This window comes from Protopterus annectens, chromosome 10.part0, assembly GCF_019279795.1.
Source record: "Protopterus annectens isolate FY-2018-M chromosome 10.part0, PAN1.0, whole genome shotgun sequence".
Lineage (NCBI taxonomy): Eukaryota > Metazoa > Chordata > Ceratodontiformes > Protopteridae > Protopterus > Protopterus annectens.
In genome coordinates, this window is record NC_056744.1 from 1,446,640,329 (window position 1) to 1,446,661,850 (window position 21,522).

General features: G+C 43.2%; 1 protein-coding gene across 1 annotated transcript in view; it reads left to right on the top strand.

Moving 5' to 3' along the window:
* Positions 1-21,522, top strand: part of TXNDC12 (thioredoxin domain containing 12) — a 312,355-nt gene that overhangs the window by 104,089 nt on the left and 186,744 nt on the right. The window lies entirely within an intron of this gene.

A 21,522-nucleotide genomic window follows, 5' to 3' on the forward strand; every position in this document is an offset into this window, starting at 1 on the left:
TATTATTATCAAGTAGTCTGACATTTTTTTTTTTACTATTATTATAAGATTTTATTCTTCTAGAATCTTAGGATATTTGCAACTCAGGGGATTTGTTTACAAGACGAAAATGTCCAAAGCAATGCTTCCTGTGAAATGTGGAGAAACTGTGTTATAAATATATGTCTGCATGAGTACATGCACTAATAAGCAACACTGTTGCAGAACATATGACAAATAATTACCAGTGAAGGGAAAAAAGCATGTAGCAACTAACATAAAACAAAAGCAAACAAAAGAAAATACAATTGCCTAAGTTGGGATAAGCTTTCCACTAAGTTTTACAAAAAGCAAGCACATACTAAAGATGTAATTTCACTGCTGCAAAGGCTGCAGGTTTGAGTTTGACTAGATAGCATCTCAGGCTAATGCTAAACCAGTCATTCAACTAGTAGTCTCTGGGTAGGGGAGGGGAAGTTCAAAACAACAAACTGTAAATTCTAAGCAGTTCCTATCATAAACATCCAAGAGTGAAGTTTGTGAAATCTAACCTGCAGGTATGCACACAAGCTTGTCTGAAAATTCTGACTCTGTGTGAATATGTGACTTACACTACACTAAAAGGTAAACAAAATAGTCTGGTGAACAACTGATTTTAGAAACAAAATAATGTCTCTTTATAATAATTGCATTACTGCTGTGCTTTCTAGAGTAGCAGCAGCAGTCTGGTCGTAAAATGTCTGAAAGGCTACTTTTCTGAATGGATAAAATGCACAGATTACACCAATGAATGGCTCACATGGAAATCTGTTGTCAGTAGAGCTGCAATTTGAGATGGAATGTGGCTAACTCCTTTGAAGCTTCCTGCAGGCACACTTCCCCTACCCCCCTCAGCCACAGGTGAGCATGCTCAGAAAGGCAAACTTGAAAAGTAAACAAAGGCTGAATCAAAACAAAAAAATCCCTGGGATTGTCCCTTTAAGCTAGGAGGCTTGTATCAGTTTAGGAGAGAGACTTTGGAGTGATTAAGTATCAGTTTTTTTGTACTTTCTTGCTGTACTTAACCGTTTTCCACCTAAACCCAGATTTTCCAGCATTTAATGTGATTTAAAAGCTTGTTTTTTATCACATATTGTACTTATTTGACTGACTGCACTTTTGAAAAGTTTTTTGTTTAAATAATTTTTGACTGTTGTAGGCTACACACTAAAGTGCGGTAGCCTTTTCTGATCGTTTGTAGTCGTTTAAAGCTGTTTAAGTGTATTTTTTTTACTGTTTTTGCCTTATCTTTTCAAAAAAAAAAAAAAAAAAAAATTCCTTGTTTCCTGCCTTTCTAAGCTAGTATAGTCCAGTTTTCAGGCTAGTGCTGAATTCAGGGCTGTGCTACTATTTTCTGAGTTGCCCATACCTTACTTGGATAGAAGGAAATTTCTCTGTTCACCTGTGAGAGAGGGGAGCTTTGAGCAACCCATCTGTCCCTGGAAGAGTGTGTCCAGCCCAGAAGTTAGTAGTTTATTGGCCATTTTGGGCTAATTTCTATCTCTTATTTCCCCACTATAAACTGCGTTTGCATGGTTTTGCACACCGGTCAGTGCCGGTTAGCTACGTTTAAATTATTCCTGGCTTCACCAAGTCTCCTCTTCAGTTTTTCCCTTGAAGCTAGTCCAACTATCAACCTAAGCACTCAAAAGCATCGTACAGTCCAGCACTTGCTCAGACCTAAGAGCAAGCACTAATATACCTTGACACTGATTGCCCAGCAGGGCAAGGCTCTTTATTCACCCTTCACCAACCAAGAAGCTCACCCTACTATTCAGGCATGACTAAAGGGCAACTTCAGGTGCACTCTCCAGTCCAGCTGGTGAATCTGAGTATCCTGAGGCAATGTTACAACTGCCTCATGTACACAGACAACCCTCTCCTCCTACCACAAAACACTAACATGCGAGAGATGCAATTATATAGCCAAACTGGAAGCTAAGCTGTCTCCACCCAAGACTGGAACAGACAAGCAAGAGAAGGTTAACACTTACACCACAACTCCAGCTGCACACAGACCTACTAAAACAGCACTGGCAAAAAATACACATAAATACACAAAATCATGCTCGGAGGCTCTAAATAAAAACCTGCAAAAGCATCAGAGACCTCCAAAGCAGACACTCAAACAACCTGCATTTCCCGTCGCAAACCAGACAACAAACAAAACACAAAATCAGTGTGCTGCACAATCACAGCTCTTAAGGTGAGGTAACATACCTAACACACTAGTAACAGGTGACTCTATAGTCAGGCACACTGACTAGGCTGGACAAGCAGAAGGATACTGTTAGCTGCCTGTCGGGAGCCAGAATCCGCCACATAACACAAGCACTCTGGTCACTGCAGAACAAGTACAAATATGACTCTGTCATTGTTCATGTTGGTGCAAATGACCTGAGACGTACCTCCATGGACTACATGAAAAAAGACATGGAAGAGCTCTGATCATGTAGCCCAGGCTGGTATGACCCTGACCCTGAGTAGCATCCTGTCCTCACCAAAAATGTTTCCTCAGTATAAAGAAAAAATTATCAGTTTCAACATTTGGCTAAGCTTCTGGTGTCATTCAAAGGGGGTCCAGTGTCTGTCAGCCTGGGATGACATGCTCGACAAGCCATGTTGCTTCACAAGAGATGGCTTGTAACTGTCACCTCTAGGCTTTCAAATACTGGCCAAAGCTCTTGCTGCCCCCATAGTGCCTTTTTTAGGCAAGGCTCAGAAGTCAAACCCACCTCCGTAAACAGCACAATTAACAAAAAACTGAGGGTTATGCTACTCAACGCCAGGAGTTTAAATCTCAAAATGCACGTGCTTGAAGCACACCTCAGTATGGAGAACATCGACATCTGTGCAGTAACTGAAACCTGGTTCAAGGCTCCAGAGAGCACCCCAGCACTACCGGGCTACAACTCATACCACACATTTCGGCCACAGAACATGGACCGAAACACAAAAGGAGGGAGTGCATCCATATTCATCAAGGATACTTACACCTCCAGGTTAGTGGTGCAGCATGATACTTCCTGAGATCATACATGTGCAACTAACATCGGGCAAATCTGCAATGCAAATTGTGGCCTGCTACAGATCACCCTCCATGACCCAGGACCACCACTTCACCTTTCTGGAGACACTAGAAAATGTGAAAGTCCTACCAAACACCCTGATACTGGGCAATTTCAATTACCCTACCATTCACTGGGAAACCTACTCAAGTACAAATTCCCAGGCCCATTGCTTCCTAGAATTCATCAACTCAAACGCTCTGGATCAGCTGGTAAACTCCCCTACCAGAGGTGAAAGCATATTGGACCTGGTCATCACCAACATGGGCGACAGGTGTTCCACACCAGAGGTCAACCCGTCACTGGTTAGATCAGACCATAAACTAATCACTCTGGATGTCCACACCCCACCACTACTCCCAACTAAGGAAACCACAGTAAAAAAGTTTTCTAAAGCAAACTTCACCTTACTTAAGACAGAGGTGGTAAGTTTCACAGTCCCCACGCTAAAAGGATATTGCTGCCCAAGATGCAGAAACCTTTACAAATGCACTCTGAGCACCTACAAGGATGCATGGATTGTGCCATCCCTAGCAAAACCAAGACTCACTCCTCTAAGAGAAGGAAATCAGTTTGGTGGACCCCTGCAATAAACAGGCTATACAATAGAAGGAGGAAACTAGTTCAGAAAAAAAAAAAAAAAAATCCCAAGAAGGAAAGACATCCCAGATCAGTATCTGTAAGAAACTGAGGTCCCTCATGAAATTATCCAAGGCTAACTTAGAAAGAAAAATAGCCAAGGATTCAAAAGATAACCACTAAGCCTTCTTTTCCTATGTTAAGAATCTAAGTGGCAACTCGCAGATATTTACTGAACTAGTGCAAAATAGCACAAAATATACTGAACCTACTGATATTGCCAACATCCTGGCAGATAGATTCAGTGCAAACTTCACCCCCCCCCATCCTGGCAGATAGATTCAGTGCAAACTTCACCCCCCCCCCCATCACCTCCAAAAGGGCCCACAACAATACCGGAAAAGTGTAATTTCCCAAAAATCAGACGCACAGGTGAAAACAGCCCTTTCAAAAGCCAAAAACACAGCATCAGTGGGACCAGATGGTGTCCCAGCTGCATCTTGTACAAACTACAGAACGATCTACCCCCCCCCCACCTAAACACATTGTTCAACCTCAGCCGCTCCACAGGCTATGTGCCCATAGAATGGTGGCACAGCAACGGTAATTCCTCTCCACAAAGGAGGGGCCACAACTGCCCTGGTAACTGTCGCCCCATAAGCCTGATTAGCCTGGTCTGCAAGGCTATGGAGCACATTATCATGGAACTCATTAACAAAGACATTGGGAACCTCCAAACACTTGACCCGACCCAGTTCGGCTTTAAGGACAGATCATGCCTACTAAACCTGGTTGACTTCTTCAAGAGAGTCACCAAGGTCATAGACGAGGGAAAGGTGGTTCACACAGCCTACCTTGACCTTGCCAAGGCTTTTGACACCATTCCCCACTCTGGTATTACAGAAAAACTCACCAGCCTGAACATAAACCCCTACGTCACGAGATGGGTTGCCAACTAGGCTTACAGACAGAACTCGCACGATAAGAATAGCGGGCTCCAAGTCTGACTCTAAACAGTCACAAGTGGTGTCCCTCAAGGCTCGGTCCTGGGAGCCCAAACTGTTCGGCATATACGTCCCAGAAGTACAGGCAAACACAGGAGGACTATGGCTAACCAAGTTTGTCGATGACTGCAAACTGGGAGCCATAATTGACTCTCTGGCTGATACGGGCATCCTCCAAAAGGGCCTTACCGAGACGGACCCCTGGTGTCAAAGTCATGGCCTGAAGCTAAATGCCAAAAAATGCATAGTCATCCCGTCTGGGGAAAAACAAAACGCCTATGAATTACCACATAGGTGACAGCCCCCTTAATACAGAAGAGGTAATAAGAGATCTGGGGACCCAGGTAGATGGTAATCTCTCCTTTGACAATCATATTACCAAAGTAGTTGGGAAGTCCTATGTGGCCCATCTAATTACTGAAGGGTTCGCATCTAGAAATAGAGGTTATAGTGCCCCACTACTCATCACTCATTAGACCCATCATAGAGTACAATGCCCCATTTGGGATGCATCTCACAAGACACTTCCAACAGCTGGAAAGACCACAAAAGTACCTCACCAAGAGGATTACTGGTCGCAAACATATGTCCTATGCAGCCCAACTGAAAAAACTCCGGCTGTACTCCGTGGCATATTGCTTACTCAGAGGTGATCTCTGCCTGACTTCCAAAGCCATGTCCAATTCAGAATTGATGGACATGCTCCACCTAAAGAAATCCAATGCACTGCGAGCCATACACTCTAGTGAGCTAAACCTCGCCAGAACACTAAACAGAACATGCTGGAGCGAGAGAGATTCCTGTCACAGAGACTCCCCATGCTTTGGAATAACATTCCAAATTACATCAGGCAGAGCCCCTCACTAACACTCTTCAAGAGAAACCTTGACGAGTGGATGGGTAACAGAAAATACACCCCTGGGATCACTTTATTGGCTCTGCTTGACAGATGATCAGTTAATAATCAATGGGGCGGCGAAAGCTGACCCACTCTGGCTAGGCTTATAAATGCCCTCTGGCAGATAGCCTAGTACCTACCTATGAATACTGTGGAAGTGTTCTTACTTGTAAATTCTTTTGTCTTGTTAACCCGATGACAATACGAACAGTGACCACAAGGGGCACATCCTCTTAATATATCTCCTGTCAATGTTCTTTGAAATAGAACATTCTCCTTGTAATCCATTTTTTTTATAATGACTAAACAGTGACCCCAAAATATGGCCCCTATGGAAAGAGCACATGTCTTACCCAAATAATCAGATAATTTATTATCTGCCAACAAAATATTCCAATGTTTGTGAATAATATTCATGAAGGATTTGGTGTTCCTACCATACGTAGTAACCAATGAAATGAAAAGGCTAAGCCTTTTGAGACGTGTCAGATTTATGAATCCAGATAGAAAATCATTCACCCCTAAACGTAAGAGACCAAAATGCGTATTGAAGAGGAATAGGGACTCGTATACCTCAGGGGAGGAATAGTCCTCCAACATTGAGTTGGATGATGGCCACACAGAAATGTCACCTGATCCCAAATGTAATAAATTTATTACACCCTTTAGGGTCAGGAGAGGGGGGAGGAAGCATAAGGGCAACAAACTACTTGGAGGGATTATTGAAAATGATGACAACAAGATAGATACTTATAGGAATGTACACAATATTTCTTCCACCAATCTTTCTGATACCAAAGTAAATATTCTGAATAAAGGTTTTGAGTTTTGTACCCGTTTCTTTTTTTTTTTTTTTTTTTCTTTTTTTTTTGCGGAGCAGTCTTTTGGTCAGGATGTGATTGATTTATGCCGTATACTTAATTTACGGTTGTCTTTTGATGATTCAGGAGGGAACACACACAGGTTTCAGGTTCCGTGGATCCTCGTTTATGCCCCCTATGTCACCTATTATCTCTGTTTCAGGGTAATATCCTTAAGGATCTTCATTGCAATTCTGGGGAACTGTAGAAGTCTAGAGATAATGTCACCAAAATGGAAAGACCATGCATCAACAATTTAAGATCTAATAGGAACATTGTTATTTTACCAGCAGACAAGGGAGGGGCTCCTGTTGTATAGGATTGGGCAGCATACAGTGGGGAAGCATATAAACAGATGACAAGATATTACATGATCATGCCTTTGGACCCCACTGGTAATTTTAAGGTTGAGATTGACCAATTCTTGGATGAAGCTGAGGATCAAGGTATTATTACCAATAGGGATAAATTTCATCTGACAGTGGTTGATCCCAAACAACAATATTTGTACCTTCTCCCCAAAATCCTCAAGGGGAATCCTAGAAACTCACCAGGCAGACCTATAGTGTCAGGCAGAAGGACCTTAACTGAACCCCTTTCGGAATATTTAACATTACATTTGAAGCCACTGTTATCTTGTGTGCTGGCCCGAATTCAGGATACCACTCAATTCTTGGGTATCGTATCTGATATGCAATTGGAAGCGGATTGGATGTTGTGTACCCTCGATGTCACCTCTCTGTACACCAATATCCCACATTGGACAGGGTTGGTTGCCCTTCAGTATTGTTTGGAAAGATCCCAAGTATGTGAATTGGGCTTTAGTACACTTCTTGTTTGTCTGACAGAACACGTTTTAACTAAAAACGTGTTCTATTTTCAAAAACAATGTGTCTGGCAGGTTCAAGGCACAGCTATGGGGGCCTCTTCTGCCCCCATATATGCTGATCTGTTTATGGGTTATTTGGAGGAGGAATTGATCTATAATGCCTCTCATAATCTATATATTAACGAGATTGACATATGGAGATGGTATCTTGATGATTGTTGGTTGGTGTGGAGGTCGGATGAGATTTTTTGCAGGAGTTTTATTTTAAATGAGAACAAATGGGGTATTGAGTTTAATAAGGCTAACTTTAGTAAGAATGAGATCACTTTTTTGGATGTATTAGCTAGTCGGAATTCGGATAACACTCTGGATACTCAAATATTTAGGAACTTCCCCCACAACAACTCTCTCCTGCATGCTACTAGCTTCCACCCACAACATATCATCAGGAACATCCCTAAATATCAGTTTTTGAGGATAAAGAGAATTTGTTCCAGTTCCTCCTCATTTAAACAGTACAAGCAGGATCTAATCCATAGATTCAAGGATAGGGGCTACAGGGTAGGTGACATCAGTAGGGCCAGCCGATTTGCTTCCAATCAGGACAGATCTGGGTTATTGAAATATAATAAGCGGTCATCAGACGCTGGTACTAAACTTAGATTGGTTACTACGTATAGTAGGAACACCAAATCCTTCATGAATATTATTCACAAACTTTGGAATATTTTGTTGGCAGATAATAAGTTATCTGATTATTTGGGTGAGACATGGGCTTTCTCTTTCCCTAGGGGCCGGACCTTGGGGTCACTGTTTAGTCATTATAAAAAAATGGATTACAGGGAAAATGTTCTATTTCAAAGAACATTGACAGGAGATGTATTAAGATGATGTGCCCCTTGTGGTCACTGTTCGTATTGTCATTGGGTTAACAAGACAAAAGAATTTACAAGTAAGAACACTTCCATAGTATTCAGTATTTCTTTTTTGGCTAATTGTAATACTAGTTGGGTGATGTATTTGGCGACCTGCACATGCTCAGTGTTCTCTGTGGAGCAAACATCTAGACCTTTGAAACTAAGGATAGGGGAACACGAGTGACATTAGACTTCATATAGGGCATTCGTAGATGTTTTAAGTCTAAACACACTTGTAAACACAGTACTTGTGTATTTAGATTTTCTGTCATTGATCATATTACAGGAAATGTAGAGACAAAGCTAGTTGGCATAATATTTTGAATATTAAAGATAAAAATGGATCATTAAACTAGGGGGGCTTTTCTCTCCAGGTTTGAATGAACACTTATGAATTAGCCAATGGGATGATTTGTTGGACTCCGCTTGTTGCTGTATAAGAAGAACCTTTTGGTTCTGTGTTTGTCTTGTATTTCTGTCTTCCACTGAAGAAGGCTGTTTAGCCGAAACTGGTTTGGGATTGGAGTTGGGGGTTATGTCCCTTCTCCTAGTGCTAATGTATATTTACACATTAAATTGTTATTTAGTTCATATCACACATTTGGTGCTGGCTCAGTTTTGTTCTTTGGCTATACTCTGGTTTCCTCCTCCATTCCAAAGACCTGCAGTAGGTGGATTGGGCAGTCTTAATTAGCCATAGGTGTGTAGTGTGGAAGAACTACCACGGCAGGGTTAGCCACCCGGCAGTGTAAACCTTGGCCGTGCATGATTGTCACTGTTGAAGTGATGCCCTGACCCAACCCCATTTGCAAAAATGGGAAAAAATGGGTTGTAGATGTGATGCAGTGTCCTTTTGTCAACTAATTTGATTTGATTTTTGTTTGTTTTCAACCTAAGGTGAGGCCATTTTGTTTTATGTCCACTAGTGGTGCACCTGTTTGTAGTGGTAAACTGGCCCATTCTCATTACATTCCCACACGCACACTGACACCTCTCTGGTGGATTATAGTTATACAGTTGATTGCAGAAATCACATTTGTTACTTAGCTAGCTTTCCGTACATGAACTTGGTGTTTTTCTCTTTGGCTGTACTCCGTTTAATATGTCTTAAATATGCTTTTCGTTTTGCTTGCTTCAGGATAATGGCGAATCAAAAACTGAGTCAGTTAAAAATGTGTTGAAATTTTAAAATTTTAATGCCTTTGTAGCTTCTATTAAAATATTCTATTCAGATACACATGGGATTCCATGGGATCCTTTGTAACATAATACTACACAGAGAAACCTGCTTCTGTGCAAAAAGTGATGTGCTCAGCATAGTTTTGCCTTTCCCCCTCTCTTTGCCACTGAAATAAAGCACAAGTTTCAGTATGGAATGCCTGAGGGGAACCTTACTCTTTCTTCCGTCTGGTTAAGCTGTAGGAAGAGCGGTTGATACAAACTGAATGGATACAGTTTGCAAAGTCAATGATGACTCCATCAAAGTCCACAGAGAAAAGAAAACAGCCAAAGCAGGCTTTTTATAAAAGTGTTTTATATGGAGCAAAGCCTCCACCATACCCCATTCTAACTAGCATGTCTGCACTTTATGTTGCCAGACCACTGTGAAACTGCTACAATGTAGACTACTTTTAGGGCACCCTGAATGTGCCCCTTTTCCCCACTGTTGTGGCAGTTGAGTTAGTACTATATGCAAGTTAGAGATGTGAAGGGGTACAAGGGGGCATGCCACTCCCACAAAAAAAAAACACTGTTTTGGTTCGCGAAAAATGTTTTCAGAGTAACTGTTTTATATTATCACCCTTTGAAGGAGTTAGATTTATACAGTTCTCATGAGTCGTAGTTTGTCTTCACCAGATCGATTTTTCTATCGAACACATGCAAGAATTCCAAACTGAACCCTTAGTTACTGTCTGTCAGGTTTTATCATGCAGCTGGGTATGCATTATGGTTAGTTAAAATCTGTGCGGTTTCTTGTACCATAATGTTCTAAAATTTGCTACTGGCTCTGTTTGCTGTCAGAAAGAGAGCTTGTGAACCAGAATTGGCTACCTGGAGTGTTGCTGCTGTTAATTTAGAATGGGATGTATGCTTTAACAAACTGAAATTAACCAGTCATTGTGCTGTTTCACTATGAGGAGATGCAAACCTGAATATACTTTGAGATTAGCCACTGGCTGTGTTTCTTCTGAATACCAAATTTTACTGAATTTAGCTCCTGCCATTGCTGGTTTGGTGTGAAGCCAGCAGTGTAATCTTCTGAATTTATCTACCAAATGACTTTCCTAGTGGTAGAACAATCAGATATGTGTTTTTGTACCTGCTTTTTCTTCTCTGCTCTGACTAGGGGGAGTATTTTTTTTTCTTAAGCCCCTTCATTCTGCTTTGCTTCCCCAAAACATCCCAAGCAGTGGGAGCTACACTGGAATTCTGTAAGGGTTTTGTCACTCGTTTCTGCAGGTGGTGTTGCTTTAAAATATCCCTACGTGTTTTTTAGGTGTAGGTCTCTTTCTCATCTTTAGTCTCCACCAGGGATTCAAGGTGGGAGGGATACTCACTCTGGGACACACTATCAACTCTCAAGAGTGGTGACCATTTTTCAGACTTGGCTTTCCTTTTGTCTGTCTGCTACTAGCTTCTGCAGTGTTTTAGGCTGCTAATCACAGCTAGGTCATCCTTTTCATTCCTGTATGCCATTGAATTGCTTGCAGCCAATGGTAACAATTTGAAATGTCAAGACCCACTGTAGTGATTCCCAAAACACAGGGACTGACTGGCCGAAAAAGCAGACTTACATACATGAAGTCTGAGATGGCCATTTCCCAGAGTATCCCCTTTTCTCTGAGGTATAGCAATCTTGAGTTGGTATGTATAAGTTCAGGGGTACTGGGAGGCTTGCCCCCTGCAAAAAAGAAGTCTGTAGGAGAAGAGTAGATTTTTTTTTTTGGTCTGTTTTTAGGTGTCAACACTTTGACAAATTGAGTGCCAACATTTGAGAGCCACAATCAACATTTACTGGACCTAAATACTTAATTTGCCTTCAGCAGAATGGCTACATACTGGACCGGGTGTAGAAAGTGCATCATAAGAGATCCATTTTATTCTCACTGGCATACATATTCTCAAAGTCCTGTTTTTCTGTTTTGTATTCTATTATACTGTTGCTTAAATGCAGCTGGTGTTGAATTGTTTGTACTGCAGTTTGTCTTGACACCTTTTTGTACATTGTTTACTATATGACTGCCATTTAGTATTTTTAGAATGAACTTTGTTTTCATAGTGCAAAACTAATTTCTACAAACTGACAGCTGTATATAGGAGTTGCAAGACTGTGAAGTGACAGTTATTAAAGGGGTGCTAGTACATGATGTTTTTATATATGTCTTTTCCATGCATCAACATAGACTTGTTAAGAACACCAATGTTGGAAGAGGAGAGCACATCAGAATGTAATTTTACTCAGAGAAGGTGAAACCTTCTTACGCAGGGCAGTATGCCTTTTAGTTGTGGATCTCAACAAAGGCGGTTGAACCAGAGTGTAAACCTCCTTTAAAGCAAATGGTTATATTGCAAGTTTTAGTTTGTAATGCTGCATATTGCTTCAGTGTTGAGACTTGGTTCTTATTGTTTGGAGGCCCAAAACTTTGTAAGATTTCAAAATGTTTCCACCATACACATCTTGGGACTTTGTCTTAGGATAATTGAGAAAAAAATGAAAGCTTTTGCATAGGTTCTTAGGTTTACAGGAGATTACTAGGCTAATGGCCCAAGAGTGTTTACAAGCCTAGCCATATTTAACTTGAGTTTCCCAGATGTACTTTGTGTTTCACTGTTGCAGTCATCACATTTTGGTTATCCCTGCAAGGTTAGCCCTCGGTTGGCCCGAATACCAGAGGCTTAGTATTTCTGGGTAGGTTGCTGTCTCTTCAGGACTGATGTCAGGTCATCGGTAGTATAAAGTAAGGCAACCAACGCCATTACATCAGTCTTTCTTGCCGAGGAGCCCGAAGCAGAAGCAGTTTGCACAAGTGCCGGTTGGCTGCTACCTGAGTTCGTCTTCTGAATTGAAGCTGAAGTCTTCTAAAAGCTACATACCCCGTTGGGGATACTTTTTTTCTTACTCTAACCAATGTCAGAAAAGGTTAACAATTGTCTCGCCTGTGGAAAGCTAATACCACATCGAGACCTTCATTCTTACTGTGTCACTTGCTTAGGCCAAGACTACGACGTCCCTCGCTGTCACTTTTGTGCTTTAACGCCAAAACTATACGTCGTCAGGCCCTTATTGTAGCTAGATATTTTTGTTTACAGTCCTCTAATTCCGACATGGCTTCGCTAAGCCATCCAACAGCAGATCCAAAAAAAAGTAAGGATAAAGACAGAGACCGCACAGGTCCATACCTACCAATGATGCTTCCATTAAGCTAGTCATCAGTTCTCCGGTCCTCAGTGAAGTGCTTTTGCAGCCCCTGATGCCCGCTTATATGGATTCGCAGGCCGCTACCGAGGCCTTTTCAGAGTCTGGTATGCTGCATAACTTGTCTTCGACTAAGGATCCTGTGGCTGTCTCGCCCTCGGATGGGTCCGGAGCCGCACTGGTTTCTGAGGAAGTACTTCGCACTACCAATTCTCATCACAAACTGATGACTTCTTTCTCGTCTACCAGTCTTTCAAAAACTACTGAGTTTTTACATCCCAGGGTACAAACCACACCCAAGAAACCAACGACCCAATCTCCGGCACCTGCTTCCTTGCCTCTGTCTCGAATGCTTAAAATGGCGGAAGACCTTATGTGGATCAGGGGAAGCCCTTCCAAAAGGAAAAGAGATCTGTCCCCTGTAGTTTTGTCTGAGCAGGAGTCTTATGACTCTGATGCTTCTGAATATGAAGACATGCAACCCCTCTTTGCTTATGAGGATTCTGTTGCAGAGGAATCCATTCCTTTAGCCTCTCCACCTGAGGACTATTCCTTTGGGGAAATTCATACCTTAAGGGAACATTTCCAATGGGAAAGTCAGGACTACCCTCCATCTAAAAAGTGACTCGGAGAATTCCTAGATCTTCCACAGCACAGACGCCTGACCATTCCCCCAGTCCTGGATGTTGTGGATGATGATTTTCTGGAATCCAGTTCGACTCCCGACACCCTCCCTCCTGCACCCAGAAAACCTGGCTGGTATTAGAGTCCCTGACTCTCACAAATTTCTTTTCAAAAATCCTGCTGCTGACACTGAGGTAATTTCTCAAGGCACCAAAGGAATTAAAGCAACCTCTGCTAAGAATCCTACTCCCTCAGGTAGGGATTCCCGAGCGTTGGACAGATTGGGTAAAAAAAGTATACACCTCTGCTACTCTTGCTGTCGGAGCACTAAATTGCCAGTTCCATATGCTAAAGTTTCAGCAACATCATGGAACTCCTCAAACAAAAACTTTCCTGCTTGTGCAGAATCTAGAGAGTTACATGAGTTAATGCATTCTGCAAGTCAAGTGACTAAGCATAATGTACACTCTGGTTTTGACTCCCTAGAAGCTTCTTGCAGGGCAGCAGTCACCAGTTCTGTACTTAGAAAACATGCATGGCTTAAGGAACAGCCCTTGCCAGACCATGTTAAATCTAAATTATTGGATGCATCCTTGCACAAAGACAACTTATTTGACACTAAGACAGAAGAGGTCTTAAAAAAAGATGGAAGAAAAAGCTAAATCTATGCAGACAGTTAAGGATTTCCTACAGGTTCAGCAGGCATTGCCCCTCCAAGCACTGGTCCTTTCCTGCTCCCACCAGGTCAGTTCAGCCCAGACTTCGGAGAAGCAGACCACCCCCCAGACAACAGCCACAGGGAATGCAGAGCTCAAAACAGTGGAATTCCTCCATTTCAAGAAAAGGGAGTTCTAAGCCACCCCCTCATGGTAAGAACTCACAATGACTCTCCTCCTCCACCCCCTCCCTCTGCCCACCTACATTTACTCCTAGGGGGGAAACTCTCCTTTCACACAAGCACCTGGGCCACCATTACCAACGACCACTGGGTCCTCAACATATTGTCCCAGGGATACATATTTTCTTTCCACACTCTTCCAACCCCAAAAGGGTTCTCATATCTATCTCCAAACCAGTGGGCAGAGGCGAAAAAGCAAGTCCTTTCCCCTGCTCTCTATGAGGGCAGTAGAGCATGTTCCTGCAGAACAGATAGGCCAAGGTTTCTACTACAGACTCTTTCTGGTTCCCAGAAAAGAGGGCACCTGGCACCCCTTCCTCGATCTATCCATTCCAAACACCTTCATGGTAATACCAAAATTCAAAATGCTCACCCTCCAGCAACTGCTACCCATGCTCTCCAAGGATGCTTGGCTAGCCACCCTAGACCTAAAAGAGGCCTACCACCACATCCTATCGGGCAATCGTGCAGGAAATATCTACATTTCAGGCAGGATCCCTGCACTTTCATTTCCCCTGTGCTTCCCTTTGGCTTATCTGCTGTTCCTAGAGTTTTCACAAAATGTCTGGCTCCTGCCATTGCCTTTTGCAGACAAAGGAATATCCAAATTTACCCATACTTAGACGACTGCCTAATTCAGGCAGACAGGAAAAGTTGCTCAAGCACCTGGCCTTTGTAAAGTCCCTACTGACCTCCCTAGGGTAGACTATCAATGAAAAGAAGTCCAAATTAGTACCCACCCAAAGGATTATATTCCTGGGAGCAAGCCTGGACACAGTATCCCAGATGGCATTTCTTACAGCCTACTTCTCTCAACTAGCCACCAGACCCCAGTTATCTGCAAGGAAAATCCTGCAAGCTCTGGGGTTCATGGCATCTTGCATTCTACTCATTCCATATGCCAGACTGCATATGAGGAAACTTCAATGGTACCTAAAAAGCCTTTGGTGTCAACACTCTCAAGACCTGGAAACTCTTATGCCAATGATACCTTGCCTAAGGAAAGATTTTCTTTGGTGGGCAGCAGCATGCTCCCACAACAAGGGACTACCTTTCTCACCACCCCACAACCCAGACCCTCACCACAGATGCATCAGACTATGCATGGGGTGCTCACCTGGACGGCAGGTGTATACAGGGCCAATAGAGCCCACTGCAAATCCGTCTGCACATCAACCAGAAAGAGATGTTAGCTGTCTAGCACGCATTGACAGCTTTCAGGCCCCTACTCTTCCCCAGGGGCTCTCCTGATCAAAACAGACAGCACAACTGTAATGTGGTTTATCAACAAGCAGGGAGGGACTCGCTCCTACCCTCTATGCAGGCTGGCCATGACCCTGTGGCACACAGCCTCTGCCATGCATCTCCACCTGTTAGCACAATTTCTGGCATGTTCTCCAAACTCTCTGGCAGACTACTTAAGCAGAAATCTTCTGGACCCACATGAGTGGTAGCTAGACAAAAGAACCTTCACCCTAATAACTCAGAAATGGGGCACCCCGAAGGTTTACCTCTTTGCCTCCCACAGCAACCATTAGCTCAGCAAGTTCTGCACCAGGGAACATCACTGCATGGCTTGGAAATTGGATGCTCTATCCTTCCCCTGGGTCAATCTATCAGTCTATGCATGTCCTCCACTACCTCTCATCACCAGGGTACTGCTCAAAATAAGGGGGGAAAAACCATGGACAATTCTTATTGCTCCAGACTGGCCTTGCCAGCACTGGTACCAACTGCTGCGCAGCCTGTCCCCAATGCCACCATGGCATCTCACTCAGACCCCAACCCTTCTGACCCAGAGGGAAGGAGAATTCATGCATCTCCAATTGCAGACCCTCAATTTGGCAGCCTGGCTTATTCCCTGACCACTGATCAATCTGCCAACCTCAGTAAACAGGTTCTAGATGTTATATGCGAGGCCAGATGCCCTAGCACTAGAATGTCTTATGCTGACAAATAGAAAAGGTTCTGCACCTGGATTCAGGCCAAGAGAGCCGATACAACACAGCCCTGCCGACCCCTCATTCCGGGTTACCTAGCTGACCTGCTAAACAGTGGTCTCTCCTTTTCCTCTATTAAAATTCATGCCTGTGCTATCTCTGCTCATTTCCACACTTAGCCCCTTTTCTCACACCCTCTGATCAAACCATTCCTAAGAGGGGCTAGCAACGTGAGGCCACCCAGAAGAGCACCCACCCCAGCTTGGGACCTTAACTTTGTGTTGGAAAAGCTCACCCTGCCACCCTTTGACCCAGCATCTTCAGCAGCGCTAAAATTTCTCTCCTGGAAGACTGCTTTTCTTCTGGCCATCACTTCAGCCAGAAGAGTCTCCGAGCTACAAGCACTCATGGCTGTGGAGCCCTTCATCATCTTCCTTGCTGACAGGGTTTTCCTCAGGACTAACCCATCCTTCATGCCCAAAGTGTGGTGTCCAGTGTGGCTCTCAACCAATCCATTCATTTACCCACCTTTGTTCCTAACCCACAAAACAAGGGGGAAAGGATCCTGCACTCTCTTGATGTGCACAGACAGCTCAGATTCTGTCTAGACAGGACTAAACCATTCAGACAGTCTGATCAATTACAGGTTAGCTTTGCTGCAGGAGCAGATGGTAAAGCCATTTCCAAACAAACAATTTCCAAATGGATAGCACACTGTATCCATTTCTGTTGCAAGCAACACTGGAAACCTCCCCCTATGGGAACTACTCCACCAGAGTAGCCTACACCTCTGCAGCTTTCCTCAGAGGAGTGTCCACCAGGGACATCTGGAGGCTGCCATCTTGGACATCTGTTCACACTTTCACCAAGCATTACCACCTACCTATTTTCTCCAAATCCAGGGCAGACTTGGTCACTGCAGTCTAACAGGGCATCCTAGCCAGCCCCTAGTCTCCTTGACTACCTCCACCGTTTTTCTCAGCTTTGGGAATCAACCCAAATGTGATGACTGCAACAGTGAAACACAAAGAACATAGTACAGTTGTATACACTTACCATAAATGTAAATGTTAGTGTATTCACTGTTGCAGTCCTGGTTTCTCTCCCTCCACCCCCCTCTTCTGTGTCTCCCTGTCTCTGTCTGTCTCTCCTTCCAAGGAACATTTTGGTATTTACTTTCTACTGGTGGGGTTCTTCCACCATAACCTAGCTCCCACTTGGGGGGGGGGGGCTACTGACAGGGCAAGAAAAACTGATGTAATGGTGTCTGTTGCCTTAGTTTATACTACTGACAACCTGACATCAATCCTGAAGCGACAGCAACCGACACAGAAAAACTAAGCCTCTGGTATTCGGGCCTGCCGAGGGCTACCCTGGCAGGGATTACCCAAATATGATGACTGCGACAGTGAATACACTTGAACATCTACATTTATGGTAAGTGTACACCACTGTACCTTTTCAGTAGCTAGGTGAACGAAGGTAAGAGGTATGAGCCTATGCTATGGTATCCAATGCTGACTGCCTCTGTCTGCAAGGGACATGGGTGCCACTCCAGGAGTAAATGTATGATTACCCATCCTTTGATCTAGGTTATGCTGGAAGAGTGTCAGGGAAGAGCTTTGCTTCACGTGAATGGGAATTTGAATGGAACGAGTGACCCTCCATGCAGTTTGATTTACGAATGCGTAACATTTCCATCGGGGCAAGATGTAGGCCAAACACAGATGGTCTCTTAGTAGTATGTAGCAGATAGAATACAGTAATAGGGCTTGCAATCTTTCTGTGTAGGACTTTTTTTATACCATGCATCTTCCTGGTGAGAAACCTCTGCTGTTGCCCCAGTTATTGCAGATGACTGGTGAGGTACATACAAAAGGGTACACTGTACTCCATTATTGGTCTGGTAAGGACCAAGTAGAATGGAATTATAACATTCTTTGATCTGGATGCCATACTCTTATTTATGAATTGCGCCACATAGGACTTTCTCATCACTGTGGACACATGGTGGTCAAGGTTCAGATAACTTAAACTGAGGACAAAGATTAAGTATCACTAAGTTTACTTTTTTGGGGGGGGTGCTGTCTGTATTATAATTAATGGGGGTATTTGCTTTCCCAAAGGGAATAATTATGCAGTTTTTGCATTTAGTATCAATTAATGGCTCTGGGCCCAATCATTTGTCTGCATTAATCCTTTCTGCAATGTAGCGGTATCCTTTGGGGATTCCGTGATTACCCTAGTATGCAGTCTTTTGTGAACTTGGTCAGCCAAAAGCCGTCTACATTTGTCTTGACTTCTAAGAGATAAATACAGAACAGGAGAAGGCCTAGTATAGAATCCTGTGGTATGCCACTGGAGACTAGCCTCTTGTTGAGGTGAATTCAACCACTTTGACAGTATGTGGCCTGTTGTGAGCCATTTGGCTACCCACCTGGTGATGTGGGGTTTATGCCCAGTTGAGAAAGTTTCTTATAATACCTGAATGAGAAACTGCGTCAGATCACGATAGGTGGTATTCTTTCCCTTAGCCATAGCTTTGGTGATCTTCTCAGACGTCAGCCAGATTTACAGACATGATCTACCTTTAACTAATCTGAACTTGGTTCGGTCCAGAGGTTGCAGATCACCTGTGTCCCTGTTGGTAAGGTCCATGATGATTCTTTCCATGGCCTTACAGATGAGGCTAGTCGGGCTACATAATTCCCTGGGTTGGTTAATGGTCACCCCTTGTGCAGAGGGATGACTGTTGCTGTCCTCCATTCTGCCAGAACATAGCCTGTCTTGAAGCTGTGGTTAAATAGGGATCCAAGTGGGTCTGCTAGGTCATGTTTTAAGTTATTTAAAATGCAACCTCGGATGTTGTCAGGGCCCATTGATGCCATGTTTATAGCCTTGGAGAGCACAGAGATGACCTGCTGTCTTGAGATAATAAGCTGAGGAATGATGGCAGGTATACTTTGGGGAACGACCACTGGAGACGGGGTGAAGTTTGATCTAAATCTGTCAGCTAGCGGGTTGACTTTTTCTTCCAGGTGAGTATGGTTGGTGCCATCCACAACTAGCTCTGCACATAGCTGGGTATTCCCCTCAAAATTTCAGACTTGGTTAAAAAATGCTGTGTGATTTTTTTTTTTTTTTTTTTTTTTTTTTTTTTTTTTTCCTTGGCTAGAGGCAATTTTTGCATCATTTGCTTTTGCGGATTTGACCAGAGCTCTGATTTGTTTAGACTAGACTAGTGAGGGATTTCATCTTATGCAAAGTCAGTTCCCACTTATTTTTGGACATTAGTTTCTTTCGTTTGTTTATGTAGTCTGTTTATACAAGGAATTCACCAGGGCGGCTTGATTTTATGGCAAGACCTGGGTTTAATCCATCTGGTACTGCCAATTCTGTACAACTGCTTAAGTGGCTGCACAGGACAGTGGTGTACACCTCTGCACAGGATTTTGTTTTGTGTTCGGGAGAGCTTTGACATTTCTTATACCACCGCTTAAGATAATTTGTCTTGGAGAAATTCTTTAGCATTTTTGAGTATGATGGGGTAGGTGTCCTTATATTTATTTCAAAGAGAGACTGTTTTGTGGTCCAATCTTTCTAAAAAGGACATTACACAGGGGGGGGGGGTGCAACACTCCCCCATGTTGGTGAGTACTATGTCCAGAATATCGAGCCTTTAATGGGTGTGCTGACATGCTGTTCCAGAGCATTTGCATTGACAGTCTAAACCCCTGCACCTGTATGTTCCCCAGTCAGTGGCAAGATAGTCAGAATCACACATGAGTAAGGTATTGGGGTGCATGTTGAGTGACTCCAGTAGGTCTGTTTACCTGGTATGTTTTTTCCTGGTTCATGGTGGGCAACCTGTAGCTAGCAGCTAGCAATGATGTGGTAGGGGATTTTGCCTGTGTTTAGTTGGGCATGGAGTAGCTTGAGAGAGTCCTGCTATTTGTCTGGTCTTGAGGTGTACTTATCCTACATGTAGATGGATATACCTCCTCCTTGGTTCTTTCTTGCTCAGTTGGTGGTCTGACTGTGTATATAAGGCATTGTAGCCTTGCACGTCTGGGGTGCTTTCTGCAGCTTTGAACCATGTCTCAGTGACTGCACAGACATTAGCATTTTCCAAGATGAGAATTGCTTCTAGGGAGTGCAGTTTCTTGTTTGGACTCAGGGCACTGAGCAGCAATACCTTGAGCTTATCAAGAGAAGATTTTGTTACGTTGGGAGGTTGGTTACTTTGATGCTGCCTAAAAAAGGCTTTATGGGCGTGTCTGAAGCCTTTGACAGTATCCAAACGTCTAGAGGAGACAGGTGCAGACCATGTCTGGCAAAACAAAGTGGCCTGCTCCCTTGGACCTTAAACCAAAGGTTAAGCCAATTGTTAAAATCTGTCATTTTTTGTTTGTATTGTGGCATCATACTTGAAGGCAGAATGTTGTTCAAGGCAGTCTCATTCCTGCCTATAACACACAGTGAGGTGTCAGAGTTTTTGATAAATGAACTAGTGAGTACCTCCGCATATGTGGGTTTATGTGTCAGTGTTGTGTGTGTGGTGGCTACCTGTTTGGCATTCAGTTTGTCTGTATGTGAGAGTCTTGCTGCCATTTTCATAGTATATGTGGGAAATGTAGTTATACTACTTGTTTAAGGATTTAAGTGGTTGTCTGCATATATGAGACCATGGCAAATTGCCTCAGGGTGCTCATGTCCATCAGGCTGACTTCAGAGATGGTAGGAAATTGCCCATCATGATATTGGGTTCTTACTGTTGGTTTTATCAGGGAAATGAATGGGTTAATTAGACTGGACTATGCTGGTAGCACAGATTAAGTGGGAACTATACTTTGTGTAGTCTAAGGTTAATCAACAGGGCAATGCTGCTCAGCTCACAAATTAGTTTCTCCTAGAACAGGGGGCTGGGTATGTTTTCAGTGATTAAAATTTCATTAGGATAACTATCTTGCACAGTGCACTTCTAACTGCCATTATGCAGAGAGCAACTTCACGCAAACACAAAGCTTTATATACAAGCAGAAAGGAACTGGTTTTAAGCTAACTACCAATCAGCAAAGCACACATTTAGCCTTCCACCAGCAGCAATCCTCAACTCAGGTTTAGATTAGCAGACTTCTACCACATCAGTGTAACCTTCTGAATGCAAAATGACTGACTAGTTTGGAGACCAAGTGTAAGAAGACCACACAGTCTAGATACAACAACCCTGGCTATCTGATACAATGCAATAAGTACTTAAAGGTGTAGATAGAATGTAATGAGTACTTAGAGGTGTAGTTTAACTTAGTCAATGCAGAGTCATCATTTATAACAGAACTGCATAACCTGAATGTCACAGTTTATGAGGTAGGGCTTCTGAATGGCATGTTAACAACTGGGGATGAGAATGATACAAAATGGCCAAATTGATGAAACTGCAACTAAAATAAATTGGAAAGCTTGATGAAAT